Source organism: Gallus gallus, chromosome 1, assembly GCF_016699485.2.
Source record: "Gallus gallus isolate bGalGal1 chromosome 1, bGalGal1.mat.broiler.GRCg7b, whole genome shotgun sequence".
In the NCBI taxonomy this organism is placed as follows: domain Eukaryota; kingdom Metazoa; phylum Chordata; class Aves; order Galliformes; family Phasianidae; genus Gallus; species Gallus gallus.
Genome location: NC_052532.1, coordinates 109126450 through 109145069, shown reverse-complemented (window position 1 = coordinate 109145069; position 18620 = coordinate 109126450). Strand labels below are relative to the sequence as shown.

The following is an 18620-nucleotide window of genomic DNA, read 5'->3' as shown; positions in this document are numbered from 1 at the left end:
AAGAACTGTGAGTTGATGCTACCATGTGAATGGGAAGAACGCTTCCTTGTAGGAAAATGCATGGAGGACTTTTGTGACCGCTTTGCTAAAATACGTGGAAGAGTCTCTGTAGCGCCCCCTGGCAGCAGCAGGTCACTCGTGTCCCATCTGCCACACAGATTACGTTGCAGTTTTGAAGATTACTTCCAAACCTAGCTGATGTCAGTTACCTCACCGCAGACCTTTGTAGCTTTGCTGGTGCCCAGCTGCATAAAGCGCTCAGATGAGGGTTTCCGCTTGCTCTTTGCTTTAAATCTGATTGCCTTAATCACAGAATGGTTTGGGTTGGAAGGGAGCTCACAGCCCACGCCTCCCCAACCCCTGCCGTGGGCAGGGCTGCCCCCCACCAGCTCAGGCTGCCCAGGGCCCCATCCAACCTGGCCTTGAGCGCCTCCAGGGATGGGGCACCACAGCTTCTCTGGGCAGCTGTGCCAGCGCCTCACCACATCCTCTGGGAAAGAATTTCCCCCTGACATCTAACCTAAATCTCCTTTAGTTTTAAACTGTTCACCCTGGTCCTCGCCTTAGATTTTCCTTGATAAATGCTCATAAAATGGAAAGAGACTGGAAAGGTGATGTCATGAGAACTGAGGATTTTTCCAGTGTTAGGTTCTCAGCAGGTGCAGTTGTCTAAAACAGATTTTGGAAATACGTTTTTGACTGGCACAGTGCTGCCCCTTTAGGTAACTGACCTGGTGCTTAAGAATCCCCAGTTGCAAGTAGCATGTGTACAAACCATTATAGAAAAATGGAAACTTGATTGGTTGTGTGGTGTTTGTCTTGTTTGGTTACAGACGCAAGTGCTGTTTTATGGCTGGGGTTGTACTCTACATCTATCAAATGGTACTAAGGGTACATAAAAGGAAAACAAAAAAAAATCTAATTCTGCAGAAAATTATAGGCAGTCCCCGTGGATGTAATAGCACTAACATACTAGGCTTTTAAATGCAACTATTTTGGCTCTCGTGTATCCTGCTCTTTATTCTCAACGCTATAATCAAGTGTAATTACAGGTGTAGACATTTTAATTAAAGGTGAATGAGTTTTAATTAAAAGTGAAAAATACAGAATTGAACCAACATTAACAACGTTTGTGTGACCAAATCCCAGGAGTATGTTAACATATACCTAAGAAAAGTACTAACTTTTACAAAATTTTCTTGTTGAACCTATGAAGTGCTTTTCTATAATAAGTTCTTTAAGGTACACAGTGCGCTACTATGGCTATGATTTTGAGACTGTGCCAAACCTGATGGCCACTGAAATTTGCAAGTTTTACCTACCTCGTTATCAGTAGATAGAACTGATCGGTTTCTCTGCTAAGCTAACCTACGGATCATGAGGCTATTACAAATGTAAGTGCTGTTGGTTTTGCCACTGTTGTGGCACAGTGTTGCAGATTTCATGCGATGTTTTGTAATATGTTCCTTTCTTGTGTTTATAGCAGTACCAGTGCTGGTGAAGGAACTGTGAATTTGGGGCAGAAGGTCCCAGAGGGCTGATCACACAGGTCCATTTCCACAGTTAGCACACCAAACTGAAACGCATAGGCTCTCAGTTACGGGCACGGCACAGCGATTTGCCAGTATGTCTGCTGAGCAGCTGGAGCTGGCATCAGCTGCCAAGGGCCTTGGTGGAGTTTGTTTTCATGTGGGAGAACTGTGAGGTAAGTGGAAGATGTTGAGATACGACTAATTTCTTTCCTTTTCTTAACTTCACCCTAGCATTCTTTGGATTTGACTCAGATTTACTCAGTTTGCTCAAATTTACACACGTACATTTCCCATCTTAAGTTCCCTCTCTTAAGTTTTCCCTCTTAAGTTACATATGGGGATTATTATGGTGGCCTTAATGAAAAAGGCCAAAAAGATACCTGCATAATATCTACATCTCCAAGCTTTCTTTCTCTTTTTGGTAACTGAAATGATCTTTTTGTGACTTTTCTTGTGTTTTAAGAGCATGCACACAAAACCGTAATCCAACCCGTTGAATGATAAATTACTGAATTTGGTAGCTTATAGAGAGATCCAGAGTGCTTATAGTCTGTCTAGAGAAAAGTGATAGAATATCAGGTGTTTCCATAGTCAATTAGAAATGTTTTGTTGGTTTTTTATTCCTGGGACAGAAATCAGACATTTGTAATAGGCTGCTGATGTTCAAATTTGGCCCAAATTGATTCCAACTAAAACGGCTTTATCTTGACTGCTTGTTGGTATTCTATATTGGAAATGATTATCCATTCCATTGCCACTGCTATTTTCTTCTTAAGTGGACCAAGATGAGTAGCAGCTGTTATCTCTATTTATTTGTTAGAGTGTTAACGTAAATAGTGCTGCCTATATAATTTTCTTTTTGCTTCTTAGAGGTGTTTGGTCCTGATCAAAAACGGCCCCACAGTGATATGACATTATAGGGAAGCACTTTCCATGTCACTGTTGGATTCAGAAGCTTCAGCTTCAGCTCCTATTTTTCTATAATCTAGGACTTTTTTCATATCAAAGTTGTGATAAACTTCATTTATGACCGAAACTGTGCTTTCTGATGTTATAAACAAACATTATTAAAATGAAAATATTAAATACTAAATGAAAATATGTCCATGCAAGGGAACATCAGTCTGATGCTGCTTTATACATCGTATCCCTCACTTACTGTTGAATTAAAACAAGTGTAATGTTTGAATAAATAAACAGCAACAACAGAGTGGAATTATTCTTGTTTCCTGATGGTGATTATAGCCCATGCTTTGTTTTGCTAATCTTCTGTTTACTAACTCTAAAGTTATTTCTAGTTTCCTCTTAATGTTTCAGCTTGCAGATTATTTATGGCATAGCATATAAAGAGGGTGAGTGTCTGTTCACCTGTGTGTTATTATTGAGCAGAATGTCCAGGAATATCATTTGCCTCTTTTTGCTTCGCATTTTGTATATCTAGACCCAAAAATGCTTCAATTTCTTTCATTATTTTTACTTCACATAAGGAATGACATAAATAATATGTGGGTGAAGTTTATAAAGAGGTGGTTCTCGGAGAGCATTATTTACGATAACTTTTGGATGGTTTGCATAGCTTGACTACAGAATGCTGTTACAATTCTGTCTCATAGCTCCTAGGAATTGCTTTTCTTACAGTGGTTATTTTAAAGTATCGGTGCTTTTCAATGAATACCAACCAGCCTTTATTTTTGTAGCGCAGTCATCATCCATATACTTTTTAAAAGATGAAGGAAAACCTCAAAGCCCTCAGGAGACTGATTTTGCTGCATCAGTAAGCACAAGGGTGAAAAACACACTTCTAAAAAGAAAAATCTTCACATTAATCGATTTTATGTTCCGTTTCTCATTTCTGTTGAAGGGCAGTTTTGGCTGATGGAATCCTTTGGTCCGTAGCATTTTGCTCAATACTTTTACACATTTTTGTTTTGAGTTCAAACTTTGCTGTGAGTCTTACTAACCAAAAGAATGTTTCTCAACTTAGTAGGCCTGCTAGACAAGACCCAGCAGGTGGGGTAGGGCGCACTAGGAAAGAGGACTGTAAGGGCAGGGAAACCTGCTTACATTTCCCACCCTCCTGCAAATATGTTCCCACAGTTATGAATATGATTCTCCTCTGCAGCTTTCCCTGACTCTTTTCGTGCCTCCTACTGTGTTAGATTTCATTTCTCCAAAGGTAAAACTACCACTCCTCCGAGCAACAGCCCTCCAAACTTCTCTCCTATTTATACATAAAGAAATATCCAAGAAAGTTTGGGTAAAAGATTTAAAGAGACGGTGCCAAAAAACAAAGGCAGATGTAATCTCCACGTGGTTACTCTCGTGAGGAGCGAAGAGGCTTTCTTTCCATCATTGTTTAGGTCTGTATGTCTAGTTGGTTCACCCGAATATGCCTGCACATTTTGATATATAGGACCTCTCAGATCATGTTTTGAGCCCTTCAGAGGAAATAAGAGCTTGCCTTCTCCAGGGAGTTATTGTGAAATAGATTGGAGTAGGAGTTAAAAATGCAGCAGTTTGCTTGCATCGATCCCTTGTGTGAATGCTCTCTTCTGCACAAAGAATGCTTTTAAAAGCTTAGTTTAATACAGTCCCCTAAGATTAGGATGATTACAAGCATAATAAATAGTTTTGGTAAATTATATAGTCATCTTAAAAAGATAAAACTGTTTAGATTTGAATCAACTGTACATTATCTGCAGTGGTAGTATCAGCTCAGGGAGTTTCATTTGTTTCCCATTTCCTCTGCCCAGTGTTAAAGCCAGATCAATTCTGATGAAGCAGATACTGTTAAAGCCAGATCAATTCCTTGTCCCAGTTCAATGTGCTGCTTTAAAAATTTGGGCTGGTGCAGCAGAGGGTAAGGGGTTTTATTATTAGGAAATTAGAGAGTTACTTTAAATTGCCACTGATGACAGTATGCAGTTGAACAACACCCTTTGGAACTGGAAGAGGGTGCAGTACCCAGCGTACTTTCACTACAGCTGTGGATTTTTGGGGAGTGAGGCAGAGGCTATTTAAGATGTAATCCCCTTGTTATGTAACTACTGGCTGGTGGAGTGCTGTGTCTCTAGCATCTAATGCAGTCTAATAATTGTGTGGCCTTCCTCTTTCTGTTGCCCCCATAGTTTCCTGGTGAGCAGGAGCAGGCAGAAGTGAAGGAAGAGGAGAAGATGAAAATATGCCAAAGAAAGAAGTGTCTTAACATGTTCCCCCCAAAGAACAGGTAGCGTTCCCTCAGTTAGTCCAGACGGACTTCAGCTACTTGATGGTAGGTCCAAATTCAGGGCCTGGTTTGTGTGGGATACTGCAGAAATATTCTACATTTTTGTAATTGGCGTAATTTTCTTTGGGTTGGGGTGAGTTAATTAAACGTTTCTGCAACATTCACTGCTGTCTCTTTGGTTTCTGAAAACACTTAATTCTGTGCTCCTGTCAGTTGATTTCCTGCTAAAGCTCTCTTGCCTTCTCCATGCTTCCTGCTGTATTTATTAGGTTACTTATCCAGAGTGATTCTATCAACATGTTGCTCATCATGCTTATGCTACTAAGGAAAAAACTGTTACAGTTCAGAAGAACGCTCTTCGTTGCCATTGGAAAGGCAGTTCATACAAAAAAAAATCAATTCTGAAAGAATTTTCCCTGCAGCATTTATTATTAACTTCGTAGTAAATATTACATAGGAACTTGTGAGATCTTCAGATATTTTTTCATCTATCTTAAATAGTTGTAGGAACACTTTCGTGATATAGGATCTATGGTTTAGGTAGAATAGTTCATCACCCAATGGACTGAATGCACTCAGCTCCCAATTAGTTGAAGCTGAGAAGGGTCATCACTGAACAAGGCTGGGTTTCTCCATAATTCATCCTGTGAGTCTTGGTTTGTGCCATTCAAACAGACTTTTCATTTCTATCCTACTGGTCAGGACCATGAGTATTTCCCTCACGTTAATCTTTGATGGTGAGCTTACTCACTGCTTTCCATCATCTCTTTCCTTCAAATCAAGAGAAGAACACCTGTTGCCATTCTAGTTTTTCTCAACTCTGTGGTGAGAAAGAGCATTTTTATTATGTTGTCTGTGTTGCTAGCTACCTCTCGTGTTGAAATTACTGTCGTGGCTTCAAAGCTGATGTTCTGCCCTTGGCTCTGTTGTAGAAGCCACATTCCATTGACAGTCTTTCATAGCAGATGCCTTTATTGTTTGAGTAAGGGCTGAAGTATGGGCTGTGATTTGATGTACGTGCCATTCAGCTTTAGATCTACAAGGTGGGTGAGAAGAACCTCTCAAGAAGACTTTGTGCTGAAGAATAATGAGACAATTTGTTGGACTCTGGTCCTGGAACAGATTTCATTCTGTACCATGTCAATAAAATCCAGATTTGATTGGAATCCTCGTTGTGATCCCCCCACATCTTTTCAATTTATAGGTTAAAGCTACATTTTGAATTAAGTATTCACTGCAGTGATGGCGAAATCCAGTCAGTAGATGTAAGGCAATATCAGTTTGTTTCCTTTCTATATTGAGATCAGCTGAGGGCAGATACACTTTTTTTTTTGGCAGGGGAACTCACTCCAGTAGCCTGACAGTGTAGAATCTGTAGTCCTTAGAGGAGAGAAAATATCACATCTGTGACACAGAACGTTATGATTCCAGCATGCTGTTGAATGTCCACTAATGATCTCATTTCCTCATGGTTGGCAAGGTGAGGTTTTAGGATTTCCTTTATCCTTGATGAAGAGTCTAGCGTTCCATCCCTTTACTCAGCATGTCAATCTGAAACTCAGAAGTCCTTTCCAGGAAGTTAGTATGGATGTGGATTGTTTTCAACCCTATTGTGCTGTGGAGGGAAAGCCCCCATAAGCAATAGAAATGCATCTACTTGGTTAAATTAACTAGGTGAGTCCTATCTATTAAATTGTTTTTGTTTTAATTTCTGAGACCTAAAGATATCCGACCTGTCATTGAGTTTGACTCACTTGATTACCATTTTCATGCATCATCCGCAAAAGAGTATCTCATGTTTTCTTAATTCTTGTTCCTGAATTTGAATTTAGTCTCTTACCTCAAGTCTTTGGGTACAGGCTGTTATTTCACCTCCCTAAAAAAGTGGTTTTCTGCGTGGCTGTTATCTTTTCTAGGTAGATGAGAGTCTTGCAGCTGCTTCTCCTTATGTGATGTGGTAGGGTATTCCTTCACATCCTTCTGATATTTTCTGCTGAAAGTACTTCTTGAGCTTCATTATAGTAGCACCTTAACCTATTAGGCCCTTACGTGTCACGTGTCAGTAGCCAGTGTTGTAGGATTGTGCTCTTAAGGCTTGTTCTATGTCCAGACTGTTCCTAATTCAAGAGATCTGAGGAGTTAGCTTTTCATGTACAAGGATTGTTGGATGGATAGCTGATTGCTTGTGGCTGACCACGACGTGAATGTGTATGTGAAGACAGAAAATGTGAAGATTAAAAAAAAATATAGAGAGGTCAGTAAGCAGAATTATTTGACATATATTCACTACCCCGTCGTCTTCTCCTGTTCCTCTGATGGAGAAGCAAGAGAAATAGTAATGAATTTTGTTTTACTATATGAACATATGGACAGAGTAAAAAACTTTGACACACTGAAAAGTATAAAGCATGCCCTCTGCAGATTCAAAGCTAAACTTTTCATGAGGAGGACACACAGACAGCGTATCTTGAAGTCAGTTCTGATTACTGCCAAGTAATCTGACTTTGGCACAGATATTTGCATGGTTAAGTGTCACATTGTGTTTCTAACAGTTTGGTTTTTTTTTCCAGGAAAGGTTTTACTTTGGGTTTCTAAAAATGTAACAGTAAAGCATAAATCATAGAATCATAGAACCATAGAATCATAGAATGGCCTGGGTTGAAAAGGACCATAATGATCTTCGAGTTTCAACACCCTTGCTGTTATTTCTATGTAATAAATAGTATGGTACTTATATGCAGCTATTGTTTTTGTTTGTTTCTGTTAGACTGCTTAGGAATATTTACAAGGTAGCACAAGCTATGGGATTTCTTATGAACCCACATGCAAGAGAAAGTTGTAGCGTGTCCTACTTCTGGAGGATTACTGAAGTGAGAACCTCCACTAAAGCTAGGCTCAGGATTACGAAATCTCTGCAAGTAATCCCAATGACCTTTTAACTGCTTTCAGATCAAAAGACACCTTTTTCTCTTCAGCTTTCCTTTTTTTTTTTTTTCAGTGTAAGTATTTTCTTCACCAGAACACTCACTACCTCAGTCAGCTGTCTACTGATGGGCATACCTTCCTGTGTGCTAAAGAGAAAGGGAGAGGTATCTGGTTTTTTTTCTGTTTTTATCTGCTTGGAATATGTTTAGAAGTTGTGGGTAATTTGGTGAAGGAAAGCAAAAGTACTCTGGGTAATTGAAGCAGAATTGACTCAAATTTCAAGCTGTTAGTGTTCTGAACAGATTGTTATCTGTTCAAGAATGAAATTAAGTTACTGATAAACAATCCTTTTCATTAAGCCTCAACTAAGTTTTCTTCTGAAAGGTATTCATAATGAAAAAGAATACTGAAAGAGTCTAAATGCGGTGATAGCTTATTCACCAAACTGACAGATGCGGGTTATTAATTAACGTATCTTTTGTAAGTTATTTGTATTGCCACTAAGCAATTTCTGCAGGTTTAAATTCAGAACAAATGTTTGTTTGCCAGAACTGTCCCAAGCATTTTGCCAATGAAAGGCTGCTGTGTCCCCACGTGAGGGGACGTGGTAAGTGAGAGCTTTTTAAAATAAATCATGGTTTTCTCAAGCTCACCTTACGCAGGAGAGCTTTTGTATTGTTATATCAAGTAGGAAAATTAATAGACAGAACTAGGGCAACTGAGTTACAAACAGTGGAAAGTAAGAATTTCACTGCCAGTCCCTCTGAAGCATAGGAACTCCCTTCTCCATGCTTTCTGATCAAGAAGCTTAAGGGACTTTTCAGTGTGAGCTTTTCTATTTTGCAGTAGCTCCCTGAGCAGATGCTTATTCTTCATTTGCATCTTTGTTTCTTTGCTTTCACAACAGGCAGAATGGTTAAAGCCAAAGCAGTGTCTTAGCTTGGGCTGCAACTCTGCTCGCTTTGCAGCACATCATCAGCTTCACTCAAATGGAACAGTCCTTCCCTGACCTAACCACAATCTGCCCAAGGTCCCCAAATTATTCCCACAAGTTATACTACAACAGCTATGACTTGCTGGGAAAGAATCCTACAGCAGCTAAGCACAAGGAAACGTGATTTTGCTCTTGGACATACAGGAAATGCAGAAGCCAAAAGGTGGGTGGGTCTTTGCTTTGGGAACAGGAATATTTGAGCCATGTAGACAGACCTGGGTACCAGTTATTTAGGTTGTATAAACATAAAATAGCTTTGTGCAGACTTGCTCAGTCACAGTAGATTCTACTTTCTAGCTGCATTCATAAAGAAAACATGGTTTTTCACTGTCTGCAAATCAGTCCATTGATGTTTAACAAGTATGCATTTAATTTGATGCTTACAGTGAGCTACCAGGACTAAGCATTTAATTTGCATTTGAATTCTTTTATACTTGACATGCATCTGATTTAATCTTAATTTTTATATCTTATTATATATATATAAATATCTTAATTTTTATATTTTATGTTGTGAAAATAGAGTGATTTTTCTGTGTTTCTCATACTAGTTTTATTCTTTTGGCCAGAAATTGGAAAGAAATATTTTTTATTATTTTTATTAGCTGATGAAGCAGTTGAAATATGCTGAGTTTTTGTTGTTTTTTTAATTAAAACATAGCATTTTGAAATGGAGTTGATATAGAAAATAAAGCGTGCGATTAATAGAACTGTTTGCTTCTGGTCCCTCTGGGTATATGTAAACCTTTGTGAACTGTACAAGGAGCCTGGCTAACCTCATTCCCTGGTAACTCAGACTGTTCTGCTTGCGCAGCCAGGGAAAATCACAGGGTTGCTAGACCTGGGAAGAAGGATGAGGTGTTACTGTGTCATGTCCCAGTAAGCCACTGTGAACCAGCTACAACGTGAACTCAGCTGAGGAAGCTGTGAAGCAATTCTTGATCCAACTGTTTAAGCACAACCTAAATCCCTTCAGACGTTAGAGCCAGTTACTTTCTCAGTTCATGATTCAGCTTTCTTTACAAATTCTGGCAGCATACTAATGCCAGTGCACATTGCCAGTGCAGACATGGCATTTTCAGATTCTTACACCGGTATTTCGTAATAGCTTGCTGGTAATAGATAATTATTGAAATTTCCTTTAAAAGGGTTTGCCTACCTCTAAGAAATTAGTGTGAAATAAGTTGCTATGCGAATGCAAATGCTGCAGGTATCCTGAAATTGCTCCCGACATGGAAACATTTACATGCCAGGCAACCAGGTAAACTGTCAGATACTGCTTTTTCAAGAGGCTGTTGAACATCACCGATTCAGTTTTAAATACTGAGTTATTCCAGACTAATTTTACAAAAGTAGCTACTTATTTTAGAAAGGAAAAGAAAATTCCTCCTAGTTTAAGACAAACGATGAGGAAAAGTGTCTGTGCAAGGAATAATTCTGGAGTAGTTAGAACAAGCCCTTCATTTTTTACATGACCACTTCACGTTTTTCACTGGCCACCTGTTAAGCGCTGATCTGATTATAAAATAAGGCAATGTTTCAAGGCCTTCCATATAACAGATTTATCTAAGTCCCAAACTTCTTTACTGAGACTCTTCCTACGACATTCATCAAGTTGCTGATTCACTTGCAGCAAAGCAAGCACTTGTTCAGCTTAAGATGTTACAGTCCTGCCTGCCAACCTGCTAGAGGTTCTCCTCTGTTCCAGAGTCAGCAGAGCCAACCTGTGCCTCAGCCAGTGCAGTTCAAAGTCTGTCAGCTTAGCAACCACCTACCATTATTATGCCTTAAGCAAAAATATCCGAATGTGAAATGGGGAGGCGGAGGACAGACACATACTCCTTCTGCCACCTTATAAAAGAGTGGTAATACCTTAAACATTAAAAGCAGATTTGCCAGTGCTTGTCTGTCAAAAGGCCTCCAGACAACATGCACCTTTTAGGAATTCTCCCAAAGTGCTAAAGGCAAGACTATAATCATCCTTCTGTTAGAGCCTAGAGAATGAAATGTGATCCTCTACGCCTCTTTCCCTTACCTTTTTGGAAAGTAACTTCAAACACCATGAGCTTATATATGCATGTAAAAGATTATAAGACTGACTGTTATTCAGCTATTCTCTCTATTGTATCTGCGTTCCAGTTTTACCTTATTTCTTTCTCTGTACATTTGATTCCCAAATTACTATAATGTTATTTTTAATATGAGCTTTATATATATTTGTCATATGGACAGAGTATCTTGATGAAGCTGTGTTACAGAACTGAAAGCATCTTCCTTTCTGTAGTTAAGTCTGTTACGTCTCCGCTTTGTAATATGGTATGCACAAATGCCTTCTCACTGGAAATGTGCATCTGATTCCAACAGTGTAATAAATGTCCTTACCACTGTTACCTCTGTGTCAGCAGGGAAGAAAATGTAAGGCTTGTAGCAACACCCTCAGCTAGCCCTGAGTGAGTGTCTTACATAGGTGTTCATAAAGATAAGAAAACTTTTCAACTGCTAAAATAGTCATCTGTTCAATTAAGAAATCCAGTAGATTTATCTGCCGTTCATCTGCCTTTGTATGTTGAAATGTTGTAGTTGATGAACTTCGGTGAAGTAGGACTGATGCGTTAAAGGTGACTTTTCTTGACAAAACTTTGTGCACTATAAAATGTTCATCAGGACAAGTTGAGGTGTGCAGCACTAGTGCCTAAAACTGGGGTTTTGCCATTCCAAATGACCAGTGGCCATTTCTTCAGAGAGTCTCAGTCTTCTCTTTTGAATGATTTTTCTATCCAAGGTTCACCATAACATTTAAACTCTTGGTTGCTGACTTTTCTATGGTGGCTTCTTTTCTGCTTTCACAATATGATGCCAAAGAGCAGAGAAATTACAACCAACCAAACAAAAAAGTAGCACTGTGATGTGATAGACCAGATTGCACATGTAAGCATATGTATAACTTTTTATGTATAACTTCTGCCAGAGAAAATGAGAGATCTTATCTGTATATGCTGAGAGTGGGATAAAGTGAACAAATATTTAAGTACTTTTGTGTTCACGTCGTGGGAGAGCAGAAGGAAATAATCTGAATTTCTGGACCAAAAATAATGAAATGACTGCTAAATAGTGCAGAAGAATATTCTCGATGTGAACGGAAAGGGAGTGTGATGCCTTGCGCCATTTTCCACATTGGCTGTGGAAAAATCTCCTAGATTCAGGCAAGGTACGGACGTGTGGGAAGAAAGAGGGAATGGAAAATGAAATAGAAAGCACATCAAAGAGGTGTCTGTATTTATCCCCTTTTGGCAGGTGGAAAAACTGAGTTAGAGAAATGATTTACACATATTCCGCTTTCACTTGTCATTTTCAGAGCCAAAAATTACCACCTCCCAGTCCTAAACATTAACCACAAGAGTACTTCTCTGTACTATCCTATCTGTTATTTGTTTTACCTTGTTTTGAGTTTTAAGAATGCCTATGATCTGCATAAACGTGTTGAAACGCACAATGATTCAGATGCCTACAGCTGCGATGTTGAAGGATGTGGTTTTACTTCATGGACTTTACAAACCCGGAGACGGCACGACAAGAGAGCACATGTGGTGAGCATATTAAATAGTAGAAAACAATATATTGCTATAAATGGTCCTAAAGCTTCACATTTACATGTGTTCAGTTTCATGTGAATGAAAGAAATCTTTCATTTTTCCATCAAAGCAAGTATTTGTTTGTGCATATTTGTAGGACTTTGACAAGCCTTATGCAAATACCTGATTCATCCTTATACACGTATATGTACATATATAAAAGAACGTGCCAATCCTAATCTGAAGCTCAAAACACTGGATTAATATCCAATATTACCTTTGTCCTCATATTGGTACCTTACCCTTAGACACAATATGTAACCTGGAAATAGAGAAACTATCTTGTGTGTAAAGGTTACATCACTTTTAGTCAGGTGAGTCTACTGAAAATTAAAAACACAGCTTTACATTAAAAATACAGCCTTAGCTGTAAAAGGTTGTGCACACTTCTTGGATGTTTCTACCTTCCAAGTTATGATCACTGTATTGTAAACTGAATATATTTTAGTGGAACCTATATTGTCACACTGGTATTGAAGATACACCTTCAGTGCTGCAGTCCATGCAGAAATTTACGTGTTCACCGGGGTTCCTTCATCAGATAAGCTTGCCTAAAAATCATATATTTTAAACTTTTTAGGAAGCTAACTTCAAAGAGGTATTTTAGCTAGATAGTGTGCTTTAACCCTTTTTAACAAAGGATTAAATGACTCCAACAAACACCATTTCTTTCCAAGAGTAATGGTACTCTAAAATCTAAATGCCACATCTCAGAAATACTTCTCCTGGAGTTATACATTGACCCTACATCCCTGAAAAGCACATAAACTCAGCAGTCATTTCAGGTGTGTTACCAACTGATTCTTGTTCAGATCATAAAGTAACTCTTATTTTCTCTTTTTAGGTTTTGTGTAAGAGATTCAGATATTGAATTAAAGGCTGTCTGAAGTTTGGTCCAGCTTTAGACAGACTGTGAAACACTGTGAAACAATCCACTTAGATTTTGCTGTCATTGTGGAAAACCTAATGTAAAAGTGGCTTAAGTCTTCTTGTTTTTATAGCTTTTACTATTGGGGAAGTCTTGCAATTCCAGAGTCTTTTAAGAACATTTATTGACTTTTTAATTGTCTCTACTGAGGAAATAAACTGTGCATAAATATATCAACAGCTTCAATAGTACAAACAAGCTGTACTCTCCATTTTGGCACAAGAAAATTCAGTAAATAGATGTAATTACAAATATTTGTCTCTTATTTTCTGTTCAGTTGTGTATTTTCTGAGCTTATTGGAATCCTGCTGCAGTCAGTTCTCTTCACATTGAGCATTTTTTGTTTTAATACAATATAATGAACAGCAATCTGATTCATCTTTTAGTTACTGACAATTTCAATTTTGGCAATCTAATGAGAGGTTATTCTTATTTTCTCCTATAAATACTATGTCCGTAACTTGTATCTTCAGTATATTCTATTCCTTTAGGTTTAACAAAGAAGGTGAGGGTCACATGAGTTTAAATTTAGCAGTACGTAATGCAATCCCACGTTTAGGTCAGACTCCTGATAACAATATGCTAATAAATAAGTCAGTAAGACAAAATAGCTGTGGAAGAGAAGAAGACAGCTCTTGTGAAAGACACCTCAACATTGGAAGCACTTTACATACAACTTCAGCCATGGTCACAAGGTACTGGGGAAAACATTCTTGTAGAATGAGAGATTTCTATACCAGAGCCTGTGTACACATGAGGAGGTAGTATTCAGTCAGCTGGAAGACTGACTGACAGTGTATTAGTTATTACAAGCCAGCATACCTTAAAGAGCCAAAGGTAATCTCTGGGAGTGGATTGCTCTGCTGCCTGCAAACAGGAGCTTTCAAGGCAAGGCCCTTCGTAACGTCGTGGATGGTGTGATTACCATGGCTTCCTGAATGCTCGTTTCCTTACCTCAACAAACCTGCACCTGGGTGAGTCCCCAGCCGACAAGAACAGAATATCAAACAGACTGGAAATAGTTTGAACAAAAATTGAAGTGAGCTTGCTGACTGAAAAGCAGTCAGGGATTCTGGGACACTTTTATCTGGGAGGATTTGCGCTGTGCATCTTCTGTAGAAAACTGTCTCTGCTGAACTAACCCCTAACTGCCTACAGCTGTTGCATGTGAGGACTATGAGGAGAGACTAGGCCCGTGTGCTGGGCTGGAGGAAGGGAGGATGACTCCTTCCCCCTCCACCACACAGCTGGAAGAGCACAGGCTCCCACAGTGGTTGGTAGGAGGGGGTGAGGTAGTGGCATCAGAACAGGGCTTGTTACACTTGTACATGAACTGTTCCTTCTACTTCCTCGCGCTCCGAGGGAGCTGGGTGCAGTTCCTGCTGCATTTCCTGTCCCAAAGAGTGTGGAGGGAGAGCCAGCAGAAGGCTCTATGCCATTTGTGACATTCCCACTATGAATGGGAGAGGAGCTTGCCATGGAGAGCCTGAAGTCACATAACTGACAGCATATGCCCTTGTTCAGAGAGCAGTGCTCACTGCTGCTTCAGTCTAACAACCCAGAGCAGGCTGTCTGCAATGTTAGGCCATCTCAGCAAGAGAATGAAAAGCAGCATAAGGTCTCTGTCACCTGTACAAGGCAGATTTAAAACGGTGGCAGTAATAATTTCCTCCCACAGCCATCCACCTTGTTACCGCCTGGAAAGTTTCTGCTCTGCAAGCAGCTGAGATCTTCGTGCTCGCCTTTTAGTAGTATTAAATATGCCTGGCTGTAATTTGTGGCAATTCAGCTGATGTTTCAAGAACAGTTGAGCCATCTCTGCGGAGGGTGCAGGCCAGACAGATGTGGGAGGTAACCTGATTTTAATCTGCCTTTGTGCATGAATCAGAGACCCAACATTTTTAATTCTTTACAATACAGGTAAAACTGACTCACGTGTCTCTGGGCAAAGAATAGGCACCACTATAGCCGCTGGGATTTCCCCTGCTAAATATCAAAGGCCTGCAACAAACAACAGAGGTGTTAATGCTTCCCAAAGAAAGAATCCTTTATAATGGAAAGTGTTAGTCAACCAAAATGCAGATCTTTTATAATAGTTTACCAAAAGCCTCTAATCCTTTATCCAACAATTTACTCCTTTGGGCAGTTGCCTATGCCTGCCTGATTTGGAGTTTGCTGCGTTGCAGGTATCAGGGCTAGTTTACACAAAGCCTATTCAGGACCTGGGCTTTCCTATGACAGGTTTAAGCATGCATGTTTTTGAGCTATGGAACCACACTTGAAGTGCGGGATATATGTGAGCTCATCAGATGTATTTTGGAAGACAAAAATCAACGGTGGGGTCAGTCACAGAGGGTTGATCATTTATTAATGGTAACTTATTTTGAAAACCGTATCTTAAAGCAATTGTTCTCACGCTGCTTAGTGTCACACTATGGAGCCTTATCCCACTGCTGCTTAGGTGCCACCAGCACAGGAAGGACGTGGAGCTCTTGGAGCAGGTGCAGAGGAGGGCCAATAAGATGATCAGAGGGTTGGAACACCTCTCCTGTGAGGAAAGGTTGAGGGAACTGGGCTTGTTTAGCTTGGAAAAGAGAAGGCTCCGGGGAGACCGCATTGCGGCCTTCCAGTATTTGAAGGGAGTGTATAAGCAGGAGGGGGAACGGCTGTTTACGAGGGTGGATAGTGACAGGACAAGGGGGAATGGTTTTAAACTGAGACAGGGGAGGTTTAGGTTAGATATTAGGAGGAAGTTTTTCACCCAGAAGGTGATGACGCACTGGAACGGGTTGCCCAAGGAGGTTGTGGGTGCCCCATCCCTGGAGGCATTCAAGGCCGGGCTGGATGTGGCTCTGGGCAGCCTGGTCTGGTGGTTGGCGACCCTGCACATAGCAGGGGGGTTGAAACTACATGATCTTTGTGGTTCTATTCAACCCAGGCCATTCTGTGATTCTCTGATTCTACGATGATTCATTCCTATTCAGTGTTAGCACTCACACAAAGGCCTCAGGAAGCTAAAAAATGAAACCGTCTCCTTCATCGAATTTAGAGTTTGCATTCATCTGTGGTTTGGATACAAAGGCTGTGTTAGCCCCATTGTATTCACTAGGCAATAGTTTGTGACAATGGATTTAAAAGTTATTTTTTCTGAGGTTTTTTTTCAAGTTTTATGTTAACATTTTGGCGTTACATTAGCACTCCAAGGTTTGCGTATTGAAAGCAAAGTAAGATAGTGATCTCAATGAAAGTTGTTGAAAATAGCTTTTTTTTTCCCCCCCCTGAGTTTGATTTCAATTTATGCATTTGTGATAATGAATGTATGTAAAACTATTCGGTTTGGAAAACTAGTTTGTAGGTTCTGCCTCAGTTCCACCATCATTCCAAAGTTACTTTCTCACCCGCACGAGTGCTATTCCCAGCAGAGCCCATAGAGGGTGCATTGAACGCGTATGTATTCCGTGCTTTCCAGTAGACAGCTCTGTGAGAAGCAAGGAGTTTGTGGGACCCGGCTTGAAAAACAGCTCCTTCCCGTGCACATCAGGCATGAGGTGGACGTGAGTCATGAGGGACTCGTTCTCATGGAGCCAGAATATCAGATAAGGCGAACTGGCACGGGTCTGCCGGAATATGGAGAGCAGCGCAACGTATCGCTGCGGGTCTGGCACGGGACCATGGTGGATGTCAGTGGGAGCGGCCTGGCTCTGGCTTTGCAGAGGATGAAGGAGCCAGCTTGCCTGGCTGACAAAGAAACCCTTTGATGATGACCTAGGAGATGGTGCCCTGCAGCGCAGCTAGCAGCGGGGAAAAAAATGTACCTGAAAAATGATGGTGTGTGCCAAGAGGCAGAGCAAGATCCAGCTTGAGGAAGTCATGCAGAACACCTTTTTTGTTCTCCGAGTTTCGGAACGAAGATGTAAAACTAGGCATTCTTAGCACCACAGAAACAACTCTGCCACTCATTCCTTACACATTCACTCCTTAATTTTTTAATAATTTTTATTGTGTTTTGATGCTTTTTCAAGCTCTCTACTGCTATAAACAGACTTACTAATGAGATATATATACAACTGATGCCGTTTAATCCTTCTCATTTAAGAGTCTGAATTCGGGGCTTTGTATTATCCTTACAAAGGAACAATGTTAACAAAAATAGTTCAATGGCTCCTAAGAAAGCAGTTAGGAAAAGCATAGTATTTTTCCTTGCAAAAAATCCTCCAAGCTGGATCATTAGCCAGTTCTATTATTTTGCACTTACTTTAAGGTACAGCATTTGGGAGAGGAGTGTTTGGCCCTATCTGCATTTTTGGCATGTAATTTCAAATCAGTAGGACATGTCAGAAGCCCTTAGCAAAGCCTCCCTAAAGCCCTGAAACCATAATTTTGTTACTAGATCCCATGAAATACGGCATGTGTTCTGTTACTGTCTGTCACTGTTCTTTAAGTGAGCCGTTGTGCTGTAAATGAGATCAGCAAGGAATTCCGTACGCTGAGTTCACCACTGCATCTGCTGCCATGTGTAACCATGCCCCTTTCACCACCTTCTTCAGAGGCGATTTCCTTCCTACTCACCCCCCTGTCTGTTGACATCAGTGAGCTTTGTGGTAACTCAGGCCAGCTTAAAGTCTGTCTGCACACTAATAAGGGAGTGGTGGTTTGGCTTTCTGTTGTTCAGGTTTTTTTTTCTTTTTTAAGTGATATCACTGAGCTGATTCAGTTACTCTTCAACCATGTGAAAGCCAGTGCCAATATGAAAGAGGGGATGGCAAACCTCCTTCAGCAAGATGCCACTTCAGATTGGCTTAAGCCAACTACAGCACTGCACCGCTTCTGTATAAAACTGTTAAGCCACAGCTTAGAGGTTTGCAGCCTGAGTGAAGGGATGCATTTTTTACTTTTATCTTTTGGAAAGTTACAAATCAGTGTATCTATGTACCAGCTTTAAAGCTGTTTCATAGCTGAAACCTGCTATCCCTTCATAGACAATGGGAGAAAAAACCTTTTATCTCTAATGGGGGAAAAGGTGCCTCACAGCCTGTTGAAGCTTTGGCTTGGTTTACTGTGTATATACCAAGGAAAGCTTTGGGACATCCTCATAAAATGAAAAGGCTAAAGCCCTGTTCTCTGGTAGCACTGCAAGGCAGTGAAACAAAGTAGGAAGAGGGTTTTCTTCTTGATGCCTGTGCTAATGCACAGAAGAGAAGGACATGGACAGGGCTGGTTACTTTGCCACAGAGAGATTCATGAGGCTGATGTGTCACATGATTTGTTCTCAAAAAACCCGGTACTGACTGCTCTTTTGTCATCCTGGCTATCTACTGGCATAATTTATCTGTTTATTTTTAACTGGGGAACAGGCAGCTCTGGAATTCCCTTGCCATCTTCT

The 18620-nt window shown here is 40.3% G+C and overlaps 1 protein-coding gene across 22 annotated transcripts in view; it reads left to right on the top strand.

Annotated features, from left to right (window-relative positions):
• Positions 1 to 13489, top strand: part of PRDM15 (PR/SET domain 15) — a 51983-nt gene extending 38494 nt beyond the window's left edge. For 8 of the 22 annotated variants that reach the window (XM_015301067.4, XM_040652367.2, XM_015301055.4 and 5 more), the window contains 4 exons: positions 1484 to 1549; positions 4661 to 4758; positions 7757 to 12264; positions 13154 to 13489. The gene's annotated coding sequence lies outside the window, so the exon portion shown is untranslated. Of the gene's footprint in view, positions 1 to 1483; positions 1706 to 4660; positions 4804 to 7756; positions 12265 to 13153 lie in introns of all 22 variants that reach the window. The other 14 variants (XM_040652350.2, XM_040652328.2, XM_040652283.2 and 11 more) reach the window with 13 other exon arrangements.
• The last annotated feature ends 5131 nt before the right edge of the window (positions 13490 to 18620 follow it).